Source organism: Thalia democratica, chromosome 2 (assembly GCF_965202585.1).
Source record: "Thalia democratica chromosome 2, ktThaDemo2.hap1.1, whole genome shotgun sequence".
Lineage (NCBI taxonomy): Eukaryota > Metazoa > Chordata > Thaliacea > Salpida > Salpidae > Thalia > Thalia democratica.
The window spans coordinates 101,672,828-101,684,851 of record NC_139166.1 but is presented as its reverse complement, the minus strand read 5'-3'; positions in this window follow the sequence as shown (position 1 = coordinate 101,684,851).

The following is a 12,024-nucleotide window of genomic DNA, read 5'->3' as shown; positions in this document are numbered from 1 at the left end:
TTTTCTACGTTTAGTAAAATAATTTTATATTAATGAAAACTTTTTTTAAATTTTTCTTTAACAGGAACTGATCAAAACTTTAAAAATTATTTAAAAATACTGATAAAAGTGTTATTTAATAAACAAACATAAAAAAATAATTAACAACTAGTTTACATCCAAAATCTCAGAGTGTAAAACTAATTAATATAAAATTTAAAATATGTATTATACAAAAAAAAATTTACTGAGTATAAGTAAGTACAATATTTAAGTTTCCAATCATTTTTCATTTTTTAAATAAATATAAAGTTTTGATATTTTCCAATTAAATTTTATACTACTCGATTAAAAAAAAATAGATTTAAATGCTTTTTAATTTAAACCAATTGATTTTGGTAAAATTTAAATAAACTAGCATCAAACTTTATTAAGATAACTTTATTTATGTTATAGGTTAGTTAATATTTATTTTTATTTATTTCTTTTAGAGATATCTTTATTTTAGAAATGTTTACATTATTTGTCTTTAGTTCACAAGACATATTATCTAGTTTTTTTAAAGAAGAACTCAAAGTCTTACATTGGTTCTTTGGCAACATTCAACTAATTTCAATAAAATAAAACAATATAAAAGTTTATTATTTTTATATTCTCAAGTTTAAGAACTAAATTTTTAAAAATATTGTGCTAAAACGATACTTTTTATTTTATTTGATAATTTAAGTTAAACAGTAAAAACAACTTCACATTTGAAAAGTTTAATAAGTTATTGTAAAATATTTTGAGAATTTTACAGATGTGATTTTTACAATAACTAAACGTAACTTTTATAAATCAAAATATGAAAATAAGTACTGTAAAATTTATGCTTTTAAGAAACGAAAAATAAAAAATAATAACAATGATATTAATAACAAGAAATTTTCTTTTATTTTAAAAAAATATTTTTTTTTTGAATACTTGTCTAAGTCTAAAACTTTATTAAAAGAAAGCAAGAAACATTTGCAAACATAAAAAGGAGACTTTTTTCTTTGATTTCCTCAATAAAAAAGGTTTAAAAAATTAATTTTGCTTGAATCATTTATCTTAGCTTACTATTTACATTTCATCTTTTCTGCTTTTCAACTCAACTTTTGATTTTTAATTGTTTTGGACTATAAAATCTTTTCTTTTCTCGTACTTAAAATTTAAAGTATTTTTAACGTTGTTTGCTTAAAGTATACATGTTACATTAGTACACTCCAACATTTTATTGTTATCGAAATCTTATAAGGTAAGGGCATATTTAAATAAATAAGAAAAAAAATTGTTTCCAAAAGGTTTTTTTTATTAGCAATGTGTTAAAAAAAATGCATAGCAAAGCTTAGTTTTTCTTATATTTACTGTTATTGTTTAATAGAAAGTCATTGTCAAAGTAATTAAATATACATATATACCTAAAAAGTCCTAGCTCTGATAGATAAGAAAATACTATATACTTATTATTAATAACTTTATGTATATTTTTTGTGCTTTAACGTTTCTAAAAACAAAATTATCTTTTAAGTTTAACTCAGCTAGTCTTAAAATGATTTATTTCAAAATAGTTTAGAGTTTCTGGCCAAATTTGTTTTTATAGCCGTTTGTGATACTTGTTCTGGACTTTAACTTAACTTAATAAACTTTTTTCTTATCACCAAATAAAAATATTTTGTGTAAAATTATGTAGAATTTATAGCAGTTTATAGTTTTTTTTTACTTTTTTTACTTCCTTTTTTTTTTTGTTTTTTTTTTGTTTAGTTTTTATTTATTTCAAAATTACGTAGTATAAACTTAAGTTTTCAACGCAAATTGATCGTTGAGATATCATATAACTACAAAATCATTAGTTGTAAGTAAGTTTAAAAAATAACAGCTGTTTTTTTTAATTAATAAACGAAAACTTATCTAAATATAACCGAGTTTGATGTATTAACTTTTATTATTAAATAATATACGTAAGAAACGAAACTTTCTTAATTTATTAAGTTTTACAAACATTGTTTGTATAAGAATTGTAACCTACTTTTGAAGAAAATATACGACTTTTTTACGTAGTTTTTAATAATTTATCTAAAAGATTTTTCTAATCAAATTTATTGTTTATATAAAATTTTCACAAGTTCAGTAAAACACAAATATCATGATACAACTTAAATATGTTAAAGATGTTAATAAACTTAAATTACGTTTTTTAAATTAGTAAATAAAACTTGAATAATCTTTGTTGTTTCCAACTTTTATGACAGGTACAGAACTTTAAAGTAAAACATTTAGTATGTTTTAATAGAATCTAGATAATACTCTAGAAACTAAAAAAATAGGTTTGGCAGTTTATTTAACAAAACAAAAATAGGTCTACAAATTAACAGGTCTACAAATTTAAACTATAAACTGAAGATAAAAATATATTTTGCAAAAAAAAATTAAAACAGCAATGAAACTTTAGAACTTGAATTTAAATAAATTTTTTTTTTTTTGCTAACAACTATTATACTTTTTCAGTCTGAGATAGGAAAACTACAGTCTGCGGGCAAAACAATAAGTCATTTATACTTTTATAAAAATAAGCTTAGCGATTTGACGTCCAATGTGCAGTAGTCGAAATAAAACCTAAAACCATCAGTTTTAGTACTCTTTTTACTATTATAAACATTATAAGGTGGTATAAACATTTTTAATGTTTTTTTACAATGTTTTAAAAATTAATAAAGTCTATTTTTTTTGGAAAATTATATAAATTTTTAGAGCTTAATGTTAACCGTATGTTAAAATAAAATATTAACATTTATTTACATTTAAAAAACTGTTTCGTACAGCTGAAATATTGAGCTTCAAATTTTTGACAAATTATTAAAATTTTCATGCTTTTAATATTATAATAATAATTAAAAACTAGTGGGTTTATTTAGCTGACGTCAGTAATAATTACTTTTTTATTATTTTCTTATTAAATTTTTGTTATGCGTTTGAAACGTTAAAAATGTTTGGAAGTTTTCTTCTCTCACCTAATTTTACACTAATAGTCTCAAAATTTATTTAATTTTCAAAAAATAAGTTTTGATACTGTCGATAACAACTTCTTTTGATTCATACATAACTTGATTGGTTCAAAACGATTATAATTTAACGAGAAATCTTGATAAAAGTATATTTATTTTCATTAATATTTAATAATTTATATTTTTAATTAAGTTGATTATTTGCGTATATTATTTGAAAACGATTAATTATTCATTACGCAAAAAAATATATATTTACGGTTATCAGAAGGATCTTAATTATTAATTGCAAAACAGCTTTGAAGAATATTAGCAATTTTACAAATCATTAAATACGTTAGAGCTTAACTTTTTTATGTTATTGATATTGTTAATTTTAGTTCTTAAACTTTACTTTTACTTACTACATAAAAAAATACTTAAATACCTAGCAGTTTATATTATTATAATAAGTAACTGTCATTTAGTTTAAGTTAAGTTTAAAGATTAATATAAACGACAAGTTAATTTTAAAAAAACTTTTATGGTTTTTAGTTGTAACTCTTAAAATGAAGCTTAAAATATCATCTAAAACTGTTATTAAAACTACTCATTATTTCACTATTTATACATAAATAGTATATCAAGATAACTTAACAACTAATATTTATATCAAAAACACTTATACAACAACCATACATTGTTAATGACAAAATATTTTACATGCTAACATTTTTAAATAACAGTTCAATTTCTATAGGGTGCAGTTATATTGAAGTTTATATCGTTTTTGTATTTACTTTCTCTTAAGCCTTCGTTACTAAATATAACTAATCAGTTTTTAAAACAGTCTTTATAAATGTGTGTTATGCTAGAGTTCTAGTACTTTAGCTGCTTATTTTTCACAGAATATTTTTTTTCTTATTAGCTATAAGTAAGATAGAAAAGCATTTAATTATATGTGCAATTTTATTGAAATTCGAAGCAAGTAGTTGAAGAGCAATTACTATTTACAAACAAGTTTTTAACTAACACTATACTTACAGAGGAGCCGATCATTCATTTCTACCCCTGTATTTTTTTTAATCAAATAATTTGTAGCCAACTATTTTCGAATCCAATAAATACTTTCCCGATCATATTTGACCCGATCACTTATAACCCGATAACTTCTTTAAAATTTCTATGGTTAGTGTTTTATCTAATTTTTTTACTTTATTAATATAATAAAAGTAATTTATCTAAATCTAAAACATAGCAAAGCCTAAATTTTCGTCTACTTTCATTTTTAATGTTTAATATAATTTTGATGTACAATATTTGGTTAAAAAACTTTTAAACTATATACTAATTGTGTCAGAACCACTAATAGTTTAAAAACTAAAGAATTTTCAAAACATTAAAAAAATATTATTTACACAAACTTGCTCCTAATCACATTATAAAATGGTTCAAAAAATAAAAACTTCCTATTATGACCGAAAAAAATACGAACTTGTAGGAAAAATAGATTATTTAAAAAACAATAGTTGATATAAAACATTTAACAGAGTGACGTCATAACATCCTAAGACAAAAACTTGTTTACTTTCAAAATTTATTTAGTTTTCCTTTCGATCTAATTACATTTCAGTCTAAATTAATTTATTTTATACAGCCTAAACCGGCTGATATTTCACGTACTTAATATTTAATTTTTGTCCGAAAGTAAGTAGTGTAAAGCATTTAAAAATAAGTTTGTTTTCTTTTTCTGAACTGCCCATTTTTAATTGGAAATAAGTTTAAGTAAAATTTTAAAAGACTATGAACATATAATTTTTATTATAATACTTTACAATTGTTACTAATTTAACGTTTACAAAATATATGTAGCACCATAAATAAAAATGGTAACTTTTACACTTTAAACCAGTTGATAGGTTTTTGTAGATAAAATTAATAAAATTTGTTTAAGCTCACAATATAAGTAGATAAGATTCTTTCATTGAATCTTAATAATGTAAATAACATACTGTTATCAGTTTTAACATAAAGTTAGGTTTACTACTTTATCTACAAGAAATATACAAACGAATACAGGCTGTCGTTATTTTAATTTATGCTTAATTATAGTTAAATAAAGCTCGTCTTCATAGTACTTTAAATTTACATTAAAACGATACTTTTAATATTTTGGTAGTCTTTTACTTCATTTTCTCATAAAAAATATTTAACAAATGTATAAAATTTATGAATTTTTAAGTATTTTATTAGGCAGACCAAAAGTTATTCAAATGACTTTAAAAAGTAATTGAACACAAATAAATAAAAAGTAGGTGTTAAGAGCTGTCTTTACAGCTCACAAGTTTAAGTTTTCGTGAAACATAACTTGTTGTTAAATAAACTTTATTTACTTATTTCTAATTATTCAAAACTTAAATTGTAGTTTAAATTTTAGTTTTTTTAACTAATAGATACTATTTACCAAAATTTGTATTTTCTCTGACACAGATAAATAATGCCACAACTTCTATTCCATAAGTAATTAAAAAGTTTTAAATGTTACTAAGCCATTCTGTTTTAATGTCGTTTTAAACTTTTAGTGAAAAACAACTTTATATATTTCAACACTTTCTACTGTAGTATGAATAATTAGAAATAAATTTAGGATTTCTAGAAACTAATATTTACAGTATTAAAAACCTGATAATATAAGTACAAAAGATAAGGCCAACATCATTGAATACATTTTTAACTAAAGACTTTTTACATGACATTGTCAAAAAAATAACGTAGTTTCTTACACTAGATAAATTCGAAATACTAATTGCAATCACTTTTATAAGCAACTAATAATAACTTAGACGTTCTATTTGAACCATCATTCAGTAAGAATAAGAATAACTAAACTTTTCTGTTACCCAGACGAAATAAAGTTCTTATAACTTTGATATCTGTTTTTAAGGTCATTTTCTAGCTGGTTGTGTATTACAAAGCTGTTTGATACAGTTGAAAATTAGACCGAAATGAATTTACTAATTGAGTGGAAACCTGTTAAGCATTTATATTTAAACCTTTAACTTATGTTCGTAGTTTTTATTTTGATGACATTACAGCTCTAAAATTTTCATTTTTATTTTTTATAATACTTTATATTTTCTAAGTATAAATTAAAAAACTGCCGTTATTTAGCTATACCTAACTTTAATAATTATAAAATGGTGTATAAATTCTAAGAGGGATTATTTAAAACTGACACGGCTGAAACTTTTATTTATAAAAAATTATTGTTTATTTGAATAATTTAATTTTGAATTTTAATTTTCAAGAGAGGCAAGGATTGCATGATATCGTCAAACATAACTTTTTTTTATGTGTACTGTAATATAAAAAAAGAAATTAAATTTTTTTCTTGATTAAACTTTAGATTGTTACTAAAACAAGTATGCAAAGAACCAAAAGTATTATTGTATGGATCGTTTCAGATTAGAAAATTATCTGAAGTTAAAAAGTTCAAATTAAAAAGTAGCAGACTAAAAACACAAATTGCTTTTACTCAAGACTACAGTCAACGTAGTTTTTCATTTTGAATAAGAATGATTTTTTTATTTTTAACATTCTTTATATTTTAGATTATTTTATTTAAGATACGTCATAAAAACAATTAAAAAAAAACAATATCAAATACTATAAAACAGACTTTTTTTTATAAAACAGATAACATTATTTCAAAACATTAACACGAAGAAAGTTTAGTCGACAAATATAAAGTAAAGTGTTTTTAGCTAAAGTATTTTTTTTAAGCTTATCAGATTTTTTGCGCATTACTCAAAACAAGCTTTTTCTAAGTAACAAAATAGTTTGTTTCATTTTTTTTAAATTATAGTTTTATCATACCATTTTTGTTGCAAGTAAACTAAAAAGTTTAAATAGTAAGACTGAATTTCTTATTCACAAACCTGCTCCTATTCTTAATATAAAAAATGACAAGGTGTAAAAAGAATAAAATATATTTAGTATATAAAACTTCTGAAATATTTTCTTATTTAAAGCTTTAACATTTTTAGGATTTGACAAAATCTAAAAAAATCATTTATTTCCCTTAAATAAATAATTGAAGTAAGTTATTTAACATGTGGTCGAAGCTCAAGTTGATAGTAACTTTGAAAAGTTATTTTTCATTTTCATAATTATAAATTAAAGGTGACTTTTGTTTAAACTGAAGCCGTTTTATTATTGCTGAAAGTCTAAAACTAAAAGTCTTGTAACTATCTTATAAGAGCAAGATATAAAGTATTAAATTAGAAGTTTATATATTGTTGTTTTATTTGAATACGTCAGTACTTAGCTATTTTTTACGTTCACAACAATGGACATATTATTTGTAAAAAACCCTAGTTTTGTAACTTAATAATAGTTTTTTAATTTTTCTTATAATTTATTATAATTTTAAATTAATTTAAATTATAAAAAAATGAGCAGTCTAAAATCTAGATATTCTTGTAAATCATTTATTTAAGCAATAATGAGTTTTCCTGCTTTTTTAAGTATAGGATAGAATTATTTTTGAACTTGGCTACCGTGTATTTGTACATTGTAGTAAAACAACTTAAATTAAAATCAAATTTTTAAGTAAAATGTTTTTTTAATTATTAAATAAAATTGATACCACTAGTTTTACCTTACATAAATAATGCTTTTTAATATATTACGAATTATAAATAAAATTACTTCATAAAACGCTTAAATAAATGTAACTAGGTTGAAGAAAAGAAAAGAAAATGTAATATTTACATTACAACACTTTTTATCTGCGCATAACAAGGTTTTGAATGCTCTTAAGGTCAGTTAAAAATTAATATTCATTTATTCTACTAAGCTTTACTATAACTTGTACAAACATTTATATAATACTATTTGTTTTGTTTACACTTTCTAAGCAACGTTAGTTAAAATTTTGTTGTATGTTGTTGTTAAGAAATAAAACGTGAAGCAGTTTAATACAGCTAAAAATTAATATAAATGAGATAAAGCTAGAAGTTTTAAATGTTGTAAGTTTCTATACTAAATAAAATAATTAAAAGTTAGTTATTTTTTTTTAAAGACGTCACATCTAATATATAAATATTTTCAATGTAAAATAATATAAGTGTTTATTATCAGTAGAAGTCTTATTTTTACTTATAAATTAATAATACTGAACATAAATTTATTATTTTATAAATTATAATTATTTGCTTACAAATTTATTGTTATTGGAACTTTAATTTTACATTAGTCTTTAATCTAAATAATCAGTAGTTAAAATGATTTTATTTTATTGCAAAAATGTATGAATACGACAAGTTTTATTAAAAAACTTTATTTAAAAGAATTAACAAGTTGTAAACTAAACTTTAAAATTTTCAAACTTATAAACTTTAAACTTTTAAAAATTTACATTTAATTTTTAACAAATTAAAGACGAAGTTTTTAAGTATAAAGTGATTAAAAAAAGATTGTCAATCCGAAGTTTAAATTTCAGTATAAACAATAATATGTTGTTTATGGTCTTTTTGATATCGAACTTTTATCAATTTGTTTCATATATATAAAAGTAAAGCATTTATCTGTTATTAGTTCCCGACTTTAAATTAGTAAGCTATTATTTTTAACCTAACTTGGTAATTGTTGTGTTAACTATAAGAACCTTATTTTTAAAATTGTGATTTAAACTAAATTAATTTTTTTTATACACATACAAATTTTTTTTTTTTTTTTGGATGTTATATCTGTTTACTAACAGACAAGCTTACCTTTTGTATAAATTAGTCCTAGCTTGGAAACAAAAATCGTGAGGCTTGCAAACAAAAATTTGGCACAATATTTTCAAAGCTTTTTAGCTTCAGACAATTAAAGATAATTCGCACATATTGTAATTAATATCTGAAGACTCTCTAAATATTTTTTAAATTTAACTTATTAACGAAATATTAAACTAAAACTTCTGTTCAATATTAGTTTTTTTATTTTTATGCATTACATTGTTTATAAAACAAGTAGTTGGGAATATTGAATATGCTTTTGTAATGTCTAATGGTTTATATAAAGTTTTGTCCGATTTTTCTAGTGATGAATATATTTTAAGTAACAAATTTAAGTTTGAAATATTTCTAAATTAAGTTTATATTATATTTTTGTCCATAATTCTATAGTAGATATAAACTATACAGAAATCATAGGCTTATATTTACATAGAGTTGCCACGCACTAAAGCTTGTTTGAATTTTATAAAGGTTTTAAAAGTTTCAGGCTTAGTCATATTTATTTGGAAAATTTTTGAAAACCCAGGCTAATTACCTTTGCTTTTAAATAAAACTCTGATTACTTTTATTAATTTTTAAATTTTAAGAAACTAATCTTTAAAATTAACTATTTTCAACCTATTTTGTTCTGTTGTTAATTGTTGTATTTATTGTTTTGTTTTTTTAACATTGTCATGTACAACTTATTTAAGACATGAAAAATTTTGCACATTGTTTCATTATAAAGCTAGTTTAACTTTTTATTTTTATTTTTAGAAATTTAGTATTATTTTTATTCGATGCCATACTTAAGATGTATATGTAGTTTGTTTAATTTGTTTAATTTTAAACAAGTAAATAAATAGCTTTGATAAATTTGATTACTAATTTTGGTTTGTATATACTTTTTTAAGTTTTTGTAGCTATAACAACGACCAAAGGTAAAGAAATAAATATATTATTTCTTCATTACTCGGAAATTTTAGCTGCTTAATTTCTTACTCAGGCAAAAATATATTTAATATATTTTGCTTTAAACATTTTGAAAAACACAGTTCAATATCAAATTACTATAAATAATTAAGTTTGTGTTTATGCCATAAGAAATGAGAAGTGATTAACGTAAAACGAAGCAACTGATCAAAGAACTCACGAAGAAAATTGACGGTAAAAAAACGAAGAAGTTGACGAAGACCATTGGCGGTAAAAAAACGAAGAAGTAGACGAGAAATTGACGAATACACTGACATTCAGTTTATTGCATAAAAAATTGAAAAAACAATATTTATGTTTTGTTATAAGTTTTTTGATATTTTTAAATACGTAACTTTAAATAACATTCAATTTTGAAAGGAACATATAAATTGATTTTATTTAATAAGATTTAAATTCATCAAACTATTATTTTCTTTGCAGAATAACTTTCATTTGAATTAGTTATTTACAGTATCATTTCTTCATATTTTGTTTCATTTTATACATCATTTTAGTTATTCTAATTATCCAAAAAACACTTGACCAAAAAATCTGGTTATTTACTTAAAAAAGTATGTATGAGTTTCATGACATGTAAGAATCATTACAATAGAATTAAATCAATATGTTTTTTTATTTTTATTACTTTATTTAAATGCAAACAAACTTTTAAACCTTGTTTAAAAGTGTAAATTTATTTAGATAGAATATTTCTGCATTCCAGCTAATATAGTTCAAGCAGCATTAAATCGTCTTTATAACTTTTACTTTTTGATCATCAAGCTTCTGAAAAAAGAAGTCAAATACTTTTAGTTAAAAAGCATAATCGTTATACTAAAAAAGTTAAGACAACAATTTATATTTATAAGTTAAGTTACTAAAAATTTACTAAATGATGTAATGGTTATTAATGATTATTAAATAAATATGTTTTTAAAATACTGTTGGTCATTAGTTCTAGACAAAAAATAGACTTAATTTAGAATTATAAACGCTTAGCAAATTTATTAGTACTACTAGTTAAAGTTATTTTAAACAAGATTTAAAACCTTTCGGTAATTTATTTTATGTTTACAGTCCTGTCATTTATATTTAAATACACATAAGGTAAATAAAAAAAAATGACATGTAAATTAATATTGTTTAAAGTTAGGCAAAATCGGAACAAACTACACTTTTACAATTTAATATTAAGGAGGATATTTCTAACATATTTTAAGTGACTTTAGGTTAGATTGTTTTTATCTAAATTGTTAAATTGTTCTTATACCACACCTCTGACGTCATTAACCTAAAGCAACAATTCTGTACGTTTTTCATAGAATTAAAACTAAGCAGTGTTTCAACTAATCTAATTCGTCGGGTGTGCAAAAATGTTGAGCTGTGTAGTACAGCTTTGTTATTTAAAATACATTCATCTATAATGTCAAAGTTAAATTTATTTAAAACTAAATATTTTTATCAAAAGTTTACAAAACCTGTAGTTACACGCTTTAGAAACAATTAAAGTAACAAATTAAATGTAGTTTTTATTTAATTTGACATGCATTATGTAAATAAAACTTTTGTTACTGACGTAAATTTTAAAATTACTAACTCAAATAACAAAAATAAAATCCTTTTGAATTACATTCGTTCAAAAAAAAACATGTTGACATTTTTCAGCGGTTAAAAAGCAGTTTAAAAAAAAAATTGTTTTATAATCTACTTATATTTGTTTAGTGTTGAAATTGAAGTTTTTTTGTGTATTCGTATGGCTTTTTAAAAAGTAAAAATATATATAATTTCAACTCTTTTTAGTTAACTGTATAATATTGTATCATAGCTTGTTGAATATTTTTTTCAAGCTTACTCATATCTGATATAGACGACAACAACTAAAATAATGCATACCGAAATTTTTAATAGTACTTACATGTACAACTAGGAAAATTTTCAAAAAAAAAAAAAAAATCATCTACTCTTTGTTTAAAACAAGTAAAATTTAAAAACTTGAAATGGTTTCAAATTTTTTTTTAGCCAATTGTTAACTTATTGGTGTTAACATTTATTAAGTGACTAAAAATTCTATAATTTTTTTTAAAGCAAATATTGTTATAAAGAAGTAGTTAGTTATACAAAAAAGCGCTCTTTTGAAATAGTGCTCAGAGAAGGTAATCTAAGTTTTAAGCGACTGCGAATAGGCGTTTAAGTGATACATGTTTAGACAGTGTAAAAATGTATAACTACAAAACATTTTTCTGCTCTATTAAGCGTTGACAATATATTAAACTGCTACTTTATTGTTGTCCTGAATACCTAAAAAT